The sequence below is a fragment of the Coenobita brevimanus genome, unplaced genomic scaffold, assembly GCF_032717465.1.
Source record: "Coenobita brevimanus isolate Jiangsu-jjx unplaced genomic scaffold, ASM3271746v2 jjx.HiC_scaffold_2753, whole genome shotgun sequence".
NCBI lineage: Eukaryota > Metazoa > Arthropoda > Malacostraca > Decapoda > Coenobitidae > Coenobita > Coenobita brevimanus.
The window spans coordinates 392,603-407,672 of NW_027643712.1; positions in this window are offsets into that span (position 1 = coordinate 392,603).

The window sequence follows — 15,070 nt, forward strand, 5'->3', positions numbered from 1 at the left end:
AACGCGAACAGCAACAGCGAACGCGAACAGCAACAGCGAACGCGAACAGCAACAGCGAACGCGAACGCGAACAGCAACAGCGAACGCGAACGCGAACAGCAACAGCGAACGCGAACGCGAACAGCAACAGCGAACGCGAACGCGAACAGCAACAGCGAACGCGAACGCGAACAGCAACAGCAACAGCGAACAGCAACAGCGAACGCGAACAGCAACAGCGAACGCGAACAGCAACAGCGAACGCGAACAGCAACAGCTAACGCGAACAGCAACAGCGAACGCGAACAGCGAACAGCAACAGCGAACGCGAACAGCGAACGCGAACAGCAACAGCAACAGCGAACGCGAACAGCAACAGCGAACAGCAACAGCGAACGCGAACAGCAACAGCAACAGCGAACGCGAACAGCAACAGCAACAGCGAACGCGAACAGCAACAGCAACAGCGAACGCGAACAGCAACAGCAACAGCGAACGCGAACAGCAACAGCGGAGCAACAGCGACAGCGACGCCGACGCGAACAGCAACAGCGACGCGAACAGCGACAGCGACAGCGCGAACAGCGAACGGCAACAGCGAACAGCGAACGCGAACAGCAACAGCAACAGCGAACGCGAACAGCAACAGCGAACGCGAACGCGAACAGCAACAGCGAACGCAAATGCGAACAGCAACAGTGAACACGAACAGCAACAGCGAACGCGAACGCGAACGGCAACAGCGAACGCGAACATGAACGGCAAAAGCGAACGCGAACGAACAGCAACAGCCCAGCGAACGCGAACAGCAACAGCGGCGGCGAACAGCAACAGCGAACAGCGAACAGCGAGCGGCGGCAACAGCGAACACGAACGGCAACAGCGAACACGAACGGCAACAGCGAACACGAACGGCAACAGCGAACACGAACGGCAACAGCGAACACGAACGGCAACAGCGAACGCGAACGCGAACGGCAACAGCGAACGCGAACGCGAACAGCAACAGCGAACGCGAACGCGAACAGCAACAGCGATCGCGAACGCGAACAGCAACAGCGAATGCGAACAGCGAACATGAACGCGAACAGCGAACGCGAACACGAACAGCAAACGCGAACGCGAACGGCAACAGCAAACGCGAACGCGAACGGCAACAGCGAACGCGAACGCGAACACCAACAGCAACAGCGAACGCGAACGCGAACACCGAACGTGAACAGCGAACGCGAACGCGAACGGCAACAGCGAACGCGAACGCGAACACCGAACGCGAACGCGAACACCGAACGTCAACAGAGAACATGAACGCGAACGGCAACAGCGAACGCAAACGCGAACAGCGAACGCGAACGCGAACAGCAACAGCGAACGCGAACGTGAACAGCAACAGCGAACGCGAACGCGAACAGCAACAGCGAACGCGAACGCGAACAGCAACAGCGAACGCGAACGCGAACAGCAACAGCGAACGCGAACGCGAACAGCAACAGCGAACGCGAACGCGAACAGCAACAGCTAACGCGAACGCGAACAGAAACTGCGAACGCGAACAGCGAATGCGAACAGCGGATGCGAACGCGAACGCGAACGGCAACAGCGAACGCGAACGCGAACAGAAACTGCGAACGCGAACAGCGAATGCGAACAGCGAACGCGAACGCGAACGCGATCGCGAACGGGAACAGCAAACACAAACGCGAACAGCGAACGCGGACGCGGACACAAACACGAACAGCGAACGCGAACGCGAACAGCGAACGCGATCGCGAACGGGAACAGCAAACACGAACGCGAACAGCGAACGCGGACGCGGACACAAACACGAACAGCGAACGTGAACGCGAACAGCGAACGCGAACGCGAACAGCGAACGCGAACACGATCGCGAACAGCGAACGCGAAACCGAACGCGAACAGCAACAGCGAACGCGAACAGCAACAGCGAACGCGAACGGCAACAGCGAAAACGAACAGCAACAGCGAACGCGAACGCGAACAGCAACAGCGAACACGAACAGCAACAGTGAACACGAACAGCAACAGCGAACGCGAACAGCGAACGCGAACGCGAACAGCAACAGCGAACGCTAACGCGAACAGCAACAGCGAACGCGAACAGCAACAGCGAACGCGAACAGCAACAGCGAACAGCGAACGCGAACGCGAACAGCAACAGCGCGAACAGCAACAGCGGCAGCGACGCGAACAGCAACAACGGCAACGCAGCGAACGCGAACAGCAACAGCGAGCGAACGCGAACAGCTACAGCGACGCGAACGTGAACAGCAACAGCGAATGCGAATAGCAACAGCGAACGCGAACAGCAAACGCGAACGCGAACAGCAAACGCGAACAGCAAACGCGAACGCGAACGGCAACAGCAAACGCGAACGTGAACAGCAACAGCGAACGCGAACAGCAACAGCGAATGCGAACGCGAACAGCAACAGCGAATGCGAACGCGAACAGCAACAGCGAACTCGAACACGAATGCGAACAGCGAACGCGAAAGCGAACGCTAAAGCGAACGCGAGCAGCAACAGTGAACGCGAACAGCAACAGCGAACGCGAACAGCAACAACGAACATGAACAGCAACAGTGAACGCGAACGCGAATGGCAACAGCGAACGCGAACGTGAACAGCAACAGCGAATGCAAACAGCGAACACGAACGCGAACAGCAACAGCGAACGCGAACAGCAACAGCGAACGCGAACGCAAACAGCAACAGCGAACGCGAACGTGAACAGCAACAGCGAATGCGAACAGCGAACACGAACGCGAACAGCGAACAGCAAACGCGAACGCGAACAGCAAACGCGAACAGCAAACGCGAACGCGAACAGCAAACACGAACGCGAACAGCAAACGCGAACGCGAACAGCAAACGCGAACAGCAAACGCGAACGCGAACGGAAACAGCGAACGCAAATGCGAATGCGACCAGCAAACGCGAACGCGAACGCCAACAGCAACAGCGAACGCGAACGCGAACAGCGAACGTGAACGCGAACGCGAACGGTGAACGCGAACAGCAACAGCGAACGCGAACGCGAACACCGAACGTGAACGCGAACGCGAACGGCGAACGCGAACAGCAACAGCGAACGCGAACGCGAACACCGAACGTGAACAGCGAACGCGAACAGCGAACGCAAACAGCAACAGCGAACGCGAACACCGAACGTGAACAGCGAACGCGAACGCGAACGGCAACAGCGAACGCGAACGGCAACAGCGAACGCGAACGCGAACGGCAACAGCGAACGCGAACGCGAACGGCAACAGCGAACGCGAACGCGAACGGCAACAGCGAACGCGAACGCGAACGGCAACAGCGAACGCGAACGCGAACGGCAACAGCGAACGCGAACGGCAACAGCGAACGCGAACGCGAACGCGGACGCAGATGTGAACGCGAACAGCGAACGCGAACGCGGACGCAAACTCGAACGCAAACAGCGAACGCGAACGCGAACACGAACGCGAACAGCGAACGTGAAAGCGAACGCGAACAGCAACAGCGAACGCGAACAGCAACAGCGAACGCGAACAGCAACAGCGAACGCGAACGCGAACAGCAACAGCGGACGCGAACGCGAACAGCAACAGCGAACGCGAACAGCAACAGCGAACGCGAACGCGAACAGCAACAGCGAACGCGAACGCGAACGGCAAACGCGAACGCGAACAGCAACGGCGAACGCGAATGCGAACAGCAACGGCGAATGTGAACAGCAACGGCGAACGCGAACAGCAACGGCGAACGCGAACAGCAATAGCGAACGCGAACAGCGAATGCGAACAGTGAACGCGAAAGCGAACGCTAAAGCGAACGCGAGCAGCAACAGTGAACGCGAACAGCAACAGCGAACGCGAACAGCAACAACGAACATGAACAGCAACAGTGAACGCGAACGCGAATGGCAACAGCGAACGCGAACGTGAACAGCAACAGCGAATGCAAACAGCAAACACGAACGCGAACAGCAACAGCGAACGCGAACGCGAACAGCAACAGCGAACGCGAACGCGAACAGCAACAGCAAACGCGAACGTGAACAGCAACAGCGAACGCGAACAGCAACAGCGAACGCGAACGCGAACAGCAACAGCGAATGCGAACGCGAACAGCAACAGCGAACGCGAACACGAATGCGAACAGCGAACGCGAAAGCGAACGCTAAAGCGAACGCGAGCAGCAACAGTGAACGCGAACAGCAACAGCGAACGCGAACAGCAACAACGAACATGAACAGCAACAGTGAACGCGAACGCGAATGGCAACAGCGAACGCGAACGTGAACAGCAACAGCGAATGCAAACAGCAAACACGAACGCGAACAGCAACAGCGAACGCGAACGCGAACAGCAACAGCGAACGCGAACGCGAACAGCAACAGCGAACGCGAACGCGAACAGCAACAGCGAACGCGAACAGCAACAGCGAACGCGAACGGCAACAGCGAACGCGAACGTGAACAGCAACAGCGAATGCGAACAGCGAACACGAACGCGAACAGCAACAGCGAACGCGAACTCGAACAGCAACAGCGAACGCGAACGCGAACAGCAACAGCGAGCGCGAACGCGAACAGCAACAGCGAACGAACAACGCGAAGCAACAGCAACAGCGACGCGAACGCGAACAGCAACAGCGGCGAACAGCGAACAGCAACAGCGAACGCGAGCGAACAGCAACAGCGACGCGAACGCGAACAGCAACAGCGAGCGAACGCGAACAGCAACAGCGAGCGAACGCGAACAGCAACAGCGAGCGAACGCAACAGCGAGCGCGAACAGCAACAGCGAAGCGACGCGGACAGCAACAGCGAACGCGGACAGCGACGCGAACAGCAACAGCGAACGCGAACGCGAACAGCAACAGCTAACGCGAACGCGAACAGAAACTGCGAACGCGAACAGCGAATGCGAACGCGAACGGCAACAGCGAACGCGAACAGCAACAGCAAACGCGAACGCGAACGCGATCGCGAACGGGAACAGCAAACACGAACGCGAACAGCGAACGCGGACGCGGACACAAACACGAACAGCGAACGCGAACGCGAACAGCGAACGCGAACGCGAACAGCGAACGCGAATGCGAACAGCGAACGCGAACACGATCGCGAACAGCGAACGCGAAACCGAACGCGAACAGCAACAGCGAACGCGAACAGCAACAGCGAACGCGAACAGCAACAGCGAACGCGAACGGCAACAGCGAACACGAACAGCAACAGCGAACGCGAACGCGAACAGCAACAGCGAACACGAACAGCAACAGCGAACACGAACAGCAACAGCGAACACGAACAGCAACAGCGAACGCGAACGCCAACAGCGAACGCGAACGCGAACAGCAACAGCGAACGCGAACGCGAACAGCAACAGCGATCGCGAACGTGAACAGCAACAGCGAATGCAAACAGCGAACATGAACGCGAACAGCGAACGCGAACGCGAACAGCAAACGCGAACGCGAACAGCAAACGCGAACGCGAACGGCAACAGCGAACGCGAACGCCAACAGCGAACGCTAACAGCGAACGCTAACAGCGAACGCGAACAGCGACCGGGAACAGCGAACGCGACCAGCGAACAGCGAAACGTCAACAGAGAACGTGAACGCGAACGGCAACAGCGAGCATAAACAGCAACAGCGAACGCGAACGCGAACAGCAACAGCGAATGCGAACGCGAACAGCAACAGCGAACGCGAACAGCAACAGCGAACGCGAACGCGAACAGCAACAGCGAACGCGAACGCGAACAGCAACAGCGAACGCGAACGCGAACAGCAACAGCGAACGCGAACGCGAACAGCAACAGCTAACGCGAACGCGAACAGAAACTGCGAACGCGAACAGCGAATGCGAACGCGAACGCGAACGGCAACAGCGAACGCGAACGCGAACAGAAACTGCGAACGCGAACAGCGAATGCGAACAGCGAACGCGAACGCGAACGCGATCGCGAACGGGAACAGCAAACACAAACGCGAACAGCGAACGCGGACGCGGACACAAACACGAACAGCGAACGCGAACGCGAACAGCAAACGCGATCGCGAACGGGAACAGCAAACACGAACGCGAACAGCGAACGCGGATGCAGACACAAACACGAACAGCGAACGTGAACGCGAACAGCGAACGCGAATGCGAACAGCGAACGCGAACACGATCGCGAACAGCGAACGCGAAACCGAACGCGAACAGCAACAGCGAACGCGAACAGCAACAGCGAACGCGAACGGCAACAGCGAACACGAACAGCAACAGCGAACGCGAACGCGAACAGCAACAGCGAACACGAACAGCAACAGCGAACACGAACAGCAACAGCGAACGCGAACAGCAACAGCGAACGCGAACAGCAACAGCGAACGCGAACGCGAACAGCAACAGCGAACGCGAACGCGAACAGCAACAGCGAACGCGAACGCGAACAGCAACAGCGATCGCGAACGTGAACAGCAACAGCGAATGCGAATAGCGAACACGAACGCGAACAGCAAACGCGAACGCGAACAGCAAACGCGAACAGCAAACGCGAACGCGAACGGCAACAGCAAACGCGAACGCGAACGGCAACAGCGAACGCGAACGCGAACACCAACAGCAACAGCGAACGCGAACGCAAACACCGAACGTGAACAGCGAACGCGAACGCGAACGCGAACGCGAACGGCAACAGCGAACGCGAACGCGAACACCGAACGTCAACAGAGAACATGAACATGAACGCGAACGGCAACAGCGAACGCGAACAGCGAACGCGAACGCGAACAGCGAACGCGAATGCGAACAGCGAACGCGAACAGCGAACGCGAACAGCGAACGCGAACAGCGAACGCGAACAGCAACAGCGAACGCGAACGCGAACAGCAACAGCGAACGCGAACGCGAACAGCAACAGCGAGCGCGAACGCGAACAGCAACAGCGAACGCGAACGCGAACAGCAACAGCGAACGCGAACGCGAACGCGAACAGCAACAGCGAACGCCAACGCCAAAAGCAACCGCGAACGCGAACGCGAACAGCAACAGCGAACGCGAACGCGAACAGCAACAGCGAACGCGAACGCGAACAGCAACAGCGATCGCGAACGTGAACAGCAACAACGAATGCGAACAGCAAACACGAACGCGAACAGCAAACGCGAAGGCGAACAGCAAACGCGAACAGCAAACGCGAACAGCAAACGCGAACGCGAACGGCAACAGCGAACGCGAACGCGAACGGCAACAGCGAACGCGAACGCGAACACCGAACGTGAACAGCGAACGCGAAAGCGAACAGCAACAGTGAACGCGAACGCGAACACCGAACGTGAACAGCGAACGTGAACGCGAACGGCAACAGCGAACGCGAACGCGAACAGCGAACGCGAACGCGAACAGCGAACGCGAATGTGAACAGCGAAAGCGAACGCGAACAGCGAACGAGAACAGCAAACGCGAACAGCGAACGCGAACAGCGAACGCGAACGCGAACAGCAACAGCGAACGCGAACAGCAACAGCGAACGCGAACGCGAACAGCAACAGCGAACGCGAACGCGAACAGCAACAGCGAACGCGAACGCGAACGCGAACAGCGAACGCGAACGGCAACAGTGAACGCGAACGCGAATACCAACAGCAACAGCGAACGCGAACGCGAACACCGAACGTGAAGAGCGAACGGCAACAGGGAACGCGAACGCGAACGGCAACAGCGAACGCGAACAGCAACAGTGAACGCGAACAGCAACAGCGAGCGGCGACGCGAACAACGACGCGAACAGCAACGAGCGACAGCAGCGAACAGCAACAGCGACGCGAACAGCAACAGTGACGCGAACAGCAACAGCGAACGCGAACGCGAACAGCAACAACAACAGCGAACGCGAACAGCAACAGCGAACGCGAACAGCAACAGCGAACGCGAACGCGAACAGCAACAGCGAACGCGAACGCGAACAACGAACGCGAACGCGAACGCGAACAGCAAACGCGAACGTGAACGCGAACAGCAAACGCAAACGCGAACCGCGAACAGCAAACGCGAACGCGAACTGCGAACGGGAACAGCGAACGCGAACGGGAACAGCGAACGCGAACGGGAACAGCGAACGCGAACTGGAACAGCGAACGCGAACGCAAATGGGAAAAGCGAACGCGAACGGGAACAGCGAACGCGCACGCGAACGCAAACGCCAACAGCGAACGCGAACGCGAACGCCAACAGCGAACGCGAACGCCAACAGCGAACGCGAACGCGAACGCCAACAGCGAACAGCGCGGACGCCAACAGCGAACGCGGAACAGCGAACGCGAGCGACGCCAACAGCGAACGCGAACAGCCAAAGCCAACAGCGAAACGCGAACAGCGACGCGAACGCCAACAGCGACCGCGGACGCGAACGCCAACAGCGAACGCGACGCAACAGCGAACGACGCGAACGCCAACAGCGAGCAGCGACGCGAACAGCAACAGCGACGCGAGCAACAGCGACAGCGAACGCCAACAGCGAGCAGCGGCGACGCCAACAGCGGCAGCAACAGCGGCGACAGCGAACAGCGGCAACAGCGACAGCGAAGCGGCAGCGAACAGCGACGGACAGCGCCAACAGCGAACGCGAACGAACGCCAACAGCGAACGCGAACAGCAACAGCGACGCGACGCAACAGCGAACAGCGAACGCCAACAGCGAACGCGACGAACAGCGACGCGACGACGCCAACAGCGACGCGAACGCAACAGCGACGCGACAGCGAACGAACAGCGAGCGACGCCAACAGCGAACAGCGAACGCGAACGCCAACAGCGACGCAGCGGCAACGCGAACAGCGACGCGACGCGAACGCCAACAGCGAACGGGGACGCGAACGCCAACAGCGAACGCGAACGCGAACGCCAACAGCGACGCGCAGCCAACAGCGAACGCCAACAGCGGCGAACAGCGGCGCCAACAGCGACAGCGGAACGCCAACAGCGAGCAACGCGACGCCAACAGCGACGCGCCAACAGCGACGACGGCAGCCAACAGCGAACGCGACGCAGCGGACAGCGACGCGTAACAGCGACGCCAACAGCGAGCGACAGCGACGCCAACAGCAACAGCGAACAGCGAACGCGAACAGCGAACAGCGAACGCGAACGCCAACAGCGAACGCGAACGCGAACGCCAACAGCGACGCCAACAGCGAACGCCAACAGCGGACAGCGAACAGCAGCGAGCGAACAGCGAACACGACGCGCCAACAGCGGCGAACGGCAGCCAACAGCGGCGAACGCGAACTCCAACAGCGAACGCGAACAGCGACGCCAACAGCGGCGACGCTGAACAGCCAACAGCGAGCAGCGACGCGAACAGCGAACAGCGACAGCGAACGCGCCAACACCGAAGCGAACGCCAACAGCGGCGAACAGCGAACAGCGAACGCGCGAACAGCAACAGCGAAGCGACGCGACAGCGAATGCGGACAGCGAACAGCGAACGCGAACGTGAACAGCAACAGCGAACGCGAACGCGAACAGCAACAGCTAACGCGAACAGCGAACTCGAACGCGAACAGCGAACGCGAACGCGAACAGTGAACGCGAACGCGAATGCGAACAGCAACAGTGAACGTGAACGCGAACAGCGAACGCGAACGTGAACAGCGAACGCGAACGCGAACGCCAACAGCGAACGCGAACGCCAACAGCGAACGCGAACGCAAACGCCAACAGCGAACGCGGACAGCGAACTCGAACGTGGACAGCGAACGCGAACGCGAACAGCAACAGCGAACGTGAACGCGAACAGCAACAGCGAACGCGAACAGCGAACGCCAACAGCGAACGCGAACGCGAACGCCAACAGCGAACGCGAACGCGAACGCCAACAGCGAACGCGAACGCGAACGCCAACAGCGAACAGTGAACGCGAACGCCAACAGCGAACAGTGAACGCGAATGCCAACAGCGAACGCGAACGCGAACGCCAACAGCGAACGCGAACGCGAACGCCAACAGCGAGCGCGAACGCTAACGCCAACAGCGAACGCGAACGCCAACAGCGAACGAGAACGCAAACGCCAACAGCGAATGCGGACAGCGAACTCGAACGTGGACAGCGATCGTGAACGTGAACAGCAACAGCGAACGCGAACGCGAACAGCAACAGCTAACGCGAACAGCGAACTCGAACGCGAACAGCGAACGCGAACGCGAACAGTGAACGCGAACGCGAATGCGAACAGCAACAGTGAACGTGAACGCGAACAGCGAACGCGAACGCGAATAGCGAACGCGAACGCGAACGCCAACAGCGAACACGAACGCCAACAGCGAACGAGAACGCAAACGCCAACAGCGAATGCGGACAGCGAACTCGAACGTGGACAGCGAACGTGAACGCGAACAGCAACAGAGAACGTGAACGCGAACAGCAACAGCGAACGCGAACAGCGAACGCCAACAGCGAACGCGAACAGCGAACGCGAACACGAACAGCAAACGCGAACAGCTAACGCGAACGCGAACAGCGAACGCGAACAGCAACTGCTAACGCGAACAGCGAACGCGAACAGCAACAGCTAACGTGAACAGCGAACGCGAACAGCGAACGCGAACGCGAACAGCGAACGCGAACGCGAACGCGAACAGCGAACGCGAACGCGAACGCGAATGCGAACAGCAACAGTGAACGCGAACGCAAACAGCGAACGCGAACAGCGAACACGAACGCGAACAGCGAAAGCGAACGGCTACAGCGAAGCGACGCGACGACAGCGGCGACAGCGACGCGACGCAACAGCGACGCGAACAGCGAACAGCAACGGCGAACAGCTAACGCGAACAGCCATCGGCGAACAGCGACGCGAACAGCGACACGCACAGCGACACGAGCGGCAACAACGCGAACGCCAGCGGCGAACGCCAACGCGACGCCATCGCGAACGCCAAGCGAACGCAACGTGAACGCCAACGCGCGAACGCGAACGACGCGAACGCAGCGCGAACGCCAACGACATCGCCAGCGAACGCTGACGCGCCAACGCGAACGCCAACGGCGAACGCCAACGCGAACGCCAACGGCGAACGCCAACGCGAACGCCAACGGCGAACGCCAACGCGAACGCCAACGGCGAACGCCAACGCGAACGCCAACGGCGAACGCCAACGCGAACAGCGAACGCGAACTCGAACAGCGAACGCGAACAGTGAACGCGAACAGCGAACGCGAACAGCAACAGCTAACGCGAACAGCGAACGCGAACAGCGAACGAGAACGCTAACAGCGAACGCGAACGCGAACAGCGAACGCGAACGCGAATGCGAACAGCAACAGTGAACGCGAACGTAAACAGCAAACGCGAACAGCGAGCGAGCGACAGCGGCGAGCGAACGCGAGCAGCGACGCGACGGCGCGAACGCGGCGCGCGCGCGAACGCCAACGGCGACGCACAGCGACGCGACGAACGCCAAGCGCCAGCGGCGACAGCGCCAACGCGACGCCAGCGCCAGCGACAGCGGCGACGCCAACGCCAGCGACGCGAACGCCAACGCCAACGCCAACGGCGAACGCGGACAGCGAACTCGAACACGGACAGCGAACGCGAACGCGAATGCGGACAGCGAACGCGAACGCGAACGCGGACAGCGAACGCGAACGCGGACAGCGAACGCGAACGCGGACAGCGAACGCGAATGCGAACGCGGACAGCGACAGGGAACGCTTTTTGCGGACAGCGACAGCGAACGCGAACGTGGAGAGCGAACGCGGACAGCGAACGCGGACAGCGACAGCGAACGCGAAAGCGGACAGCGAACGCGAACGCGAACGCGGACAGCGAACGCGGACAGCGACAGGGAACGCTTTTTGCGGACAGCGACAGGGAACGCTTTTTGCGGACAGCGACAGGGAACGCTTTTTGCGGACAGCGACAGGGAACGCTTTTTGCGGACAGCGACAGGGAACGCTTTTTGCGGACAGCGACAGGGAACCCTTTTTGCGGACAGCGACAGGGAACCCTTTTTGCGGACAGCGACAGGGAACACTTTTTTCGGACAGCGACAGGGAACACTTTTTGCGGACAGCGACAGGGAACACTTTTTGCGGACAGCAACCGCGAACACTTTTTGCGGACAGCGACAGGGAACACTTTTTGCGGACAGCGACAGGGAACACTTTTTGCGAACACCAACCGCGAACACTTTTTGCGAACACCAACCGTGAACACTTTTTGCGGACAGCAACCGCGAACACTTTTTGCGAACACACACACGCATGTACGCACCCGAGGCACGAGGCCTGGGATGGCCGTGGTTAACGTTTTTGTTTTAGTGTCAACTTTTGAATGCATTAATTTCTTGCTGCAGCGTGTTCATAGTTCTAATATATACTTTTGACCTATCCTAGTGTTTTATGTTTGTGTATTAGTAATGTGACTATCAGAGCAGAGAACAGTTTAAGGCTTTGAATTTCCTTAAAGCAGACCTTACTGATCTATCATAGGACCCGTCGAGCTGTAACATACTGAACGAAAATAAGGCAGAATTAGGGTATGTGTTCACTTCTGTTCGTCGTTGAAGTGTTAATATAGAAAATAATGGTATGAAGAGTAGCCCATCAAGTACTAAATGCGTATGCGGGCGAGGTAAGGTAATTTTTTACTTCCAAGCCTTTTCGTGGTAAATTAGGGAAGGCTTTCAATATACAGAAGGATTATAAGGTGGTGCTAGGAGGACCTGGTGGCCGAGGCGGTAGAGTGGTGGCCAGCAGCCCTAATGGTCTCATGTTCGAATCCCGGCTGGAGCAGAGAATAGTTTAAGGCTTTGAATTTCCTTAAAGCAGACCTTACTGATCTATCATAGGACCCGTCGAGCTGTAAAAACACCCCTGCTAATACTGATACAACCATCCTTTATGATACAACCCCAGCATGTACGGGTATTAAACATAGACGGTAGGTGTTAGCGCCGAAGTGATGACATTTGGAGGTGAAATACGTTGTCGTCGTCATCATCATCATCATCATCGTCATCATTCATCATCATCACCATCATCATCTGGCACAAGTTCAATACAGTCATATGGAGGTAACAGGAATAAGTAAACTGCTTCGTTATAGAACAGAAATGGTTTAAACTTGCTTACTGTGCTTTCTCTCCGCTTGACCAAGACATATTGCAAATTCATGCCACAAGAGCGATGGTATTAATATGATAAATGCATCGGCTCTGACGTAAATATATATTGTTGTTTGCCCAGACGTTTTTGCTTAGTCACAGGGAAAGAGTCATTCGGTGGGCAAGATTTGGCAACCTGGAGGATTGAATATAAAGTGTAAGGTATAAGTGTACTGATTTTAAGGTGCAATAAGACCTTAGAGGATTGGTTAGCTAGGTGTGCAAGGCAAATCACAGAGAAAAATTCAGTTACCTGTGTGAGAGAGTAGCTGAGCTGGAAGATTGAGTATGAGGTATAAGACATAAGTTACTGATGTCTAGATACAGAATGCTTAAGAATAACGCCTATCGACCGCACGATGGCCTCAGGGAAAGGGTCAGTTAGCTGGGTGATAGCTGCTGAAGTGGAAGATTGAGTATGAGGTGTAAGTTGTGAGTTGATGATTGTGTCTGGAAGGTGCTGGAGGGATATACCTTTACGTTGCTCGACTCCCTGGCTTTACACGAGTCCCTCAGTTCTCTCCCTATCCCCCAAAAGAATAATGGTGGACTGCAGGATGAGGGCAACTTCAGCCTGCAGTCCATCGGGTTAACGCTTCGTCTGAGTCTGAGGTTGCAACTGCTACTGCTACTACGGCTCGTTTCGTCTCACAAGGATCTCCAGTTTAGTTAGCTTTAAGAGAGAAATTGACTAGTAACCAAGGAGACTCACTCCTACATGAAGTTCATGGAATTTCATGTAACTACAACATAGTATTAAGTTTGTGAAAGCGACCTAGTTCTCTCACATGAAAACAAACCGATTATACTACTACTACTACTACTACTACTACTATTAATAATAATAATAATAATAATAATAATAATAATAATAATAAATCCTTCTACTACTACTACAACTACTACTACTACAACTGCGCTAGGAGGAATAATATGAGAAAAGAGTGTTCTTGCAGTGATGGGATTGGAGACATCAACCCAGGCGATGAAAAGTTGTACAGCTTGCCTGCGGGGATCACTAAAAACCCCCTAACATTGTGGTAAAGGTGGAGTTAATTACTACACCTGCCCGTCTCACCCTGACCACGTTGACGCTAACACTTTCTCCCTTTACATCCCTCTCCCATCACCCTCTCCCTTTTTGACCACATCCAGTCAACGAAAACTTTAATGAACGACCGTGAGAGGATGGTGGAAAGGCAGTAATAAGCTGAAATTAAGCTTGTAATGTTTCTTTAATGGGTTTCATAAGTTTTATTGGTAGACCCAAATGTAAACACAGTCAGGTGTGGATATACGCTGACTCTACCTGAGAATTCACACACACACACACACACACACACACACACACACACACACACACACACACAAACAGACACATTCTCTCTCTCTCTCTCTCTCTCTCTCTCCCTCAAACAGTTTATTCTTTTTGTTTATAGTTTTGTTATATTTGCATACGAATAGACTCATTGTCAGTCTGAAAGAGGTAAAAATATTGGTCGTTAGAATGTGCTTGGAGAAAATAGTGCTTTTGTGTGCACGTGTATGTGTGCATCTGTACCTGAGTTCATCCAGCTGTCACTGAAAATGCACAACCCAGCGTACCCAAACTGTGGGTTCTGTAATGAACGTCGTTTACTCTCGCTCTCCTCTCAAGGTGGCAGCACAGCCTCCTTGAGCGTCCTGTTTATTTAATCACAGTTATTTAGAAACCAAGCATCTTAAACCGTGACCTGTGAAAACACCTGGCCTTCCAGGGCTCCTCCCCGCTTGAGTTTGTACCTTGCTGTGCGTTTGTGCCACAGTCCCCGTCTTAGGCTGAGTCCAGACCAAATGCTTGCTGGTGCGGGAGGGAGTTAAGCATCACTGTAACGCATAGAGGTACTCGCCCGCATTCACCAGCGTCCTGTGGGGTATG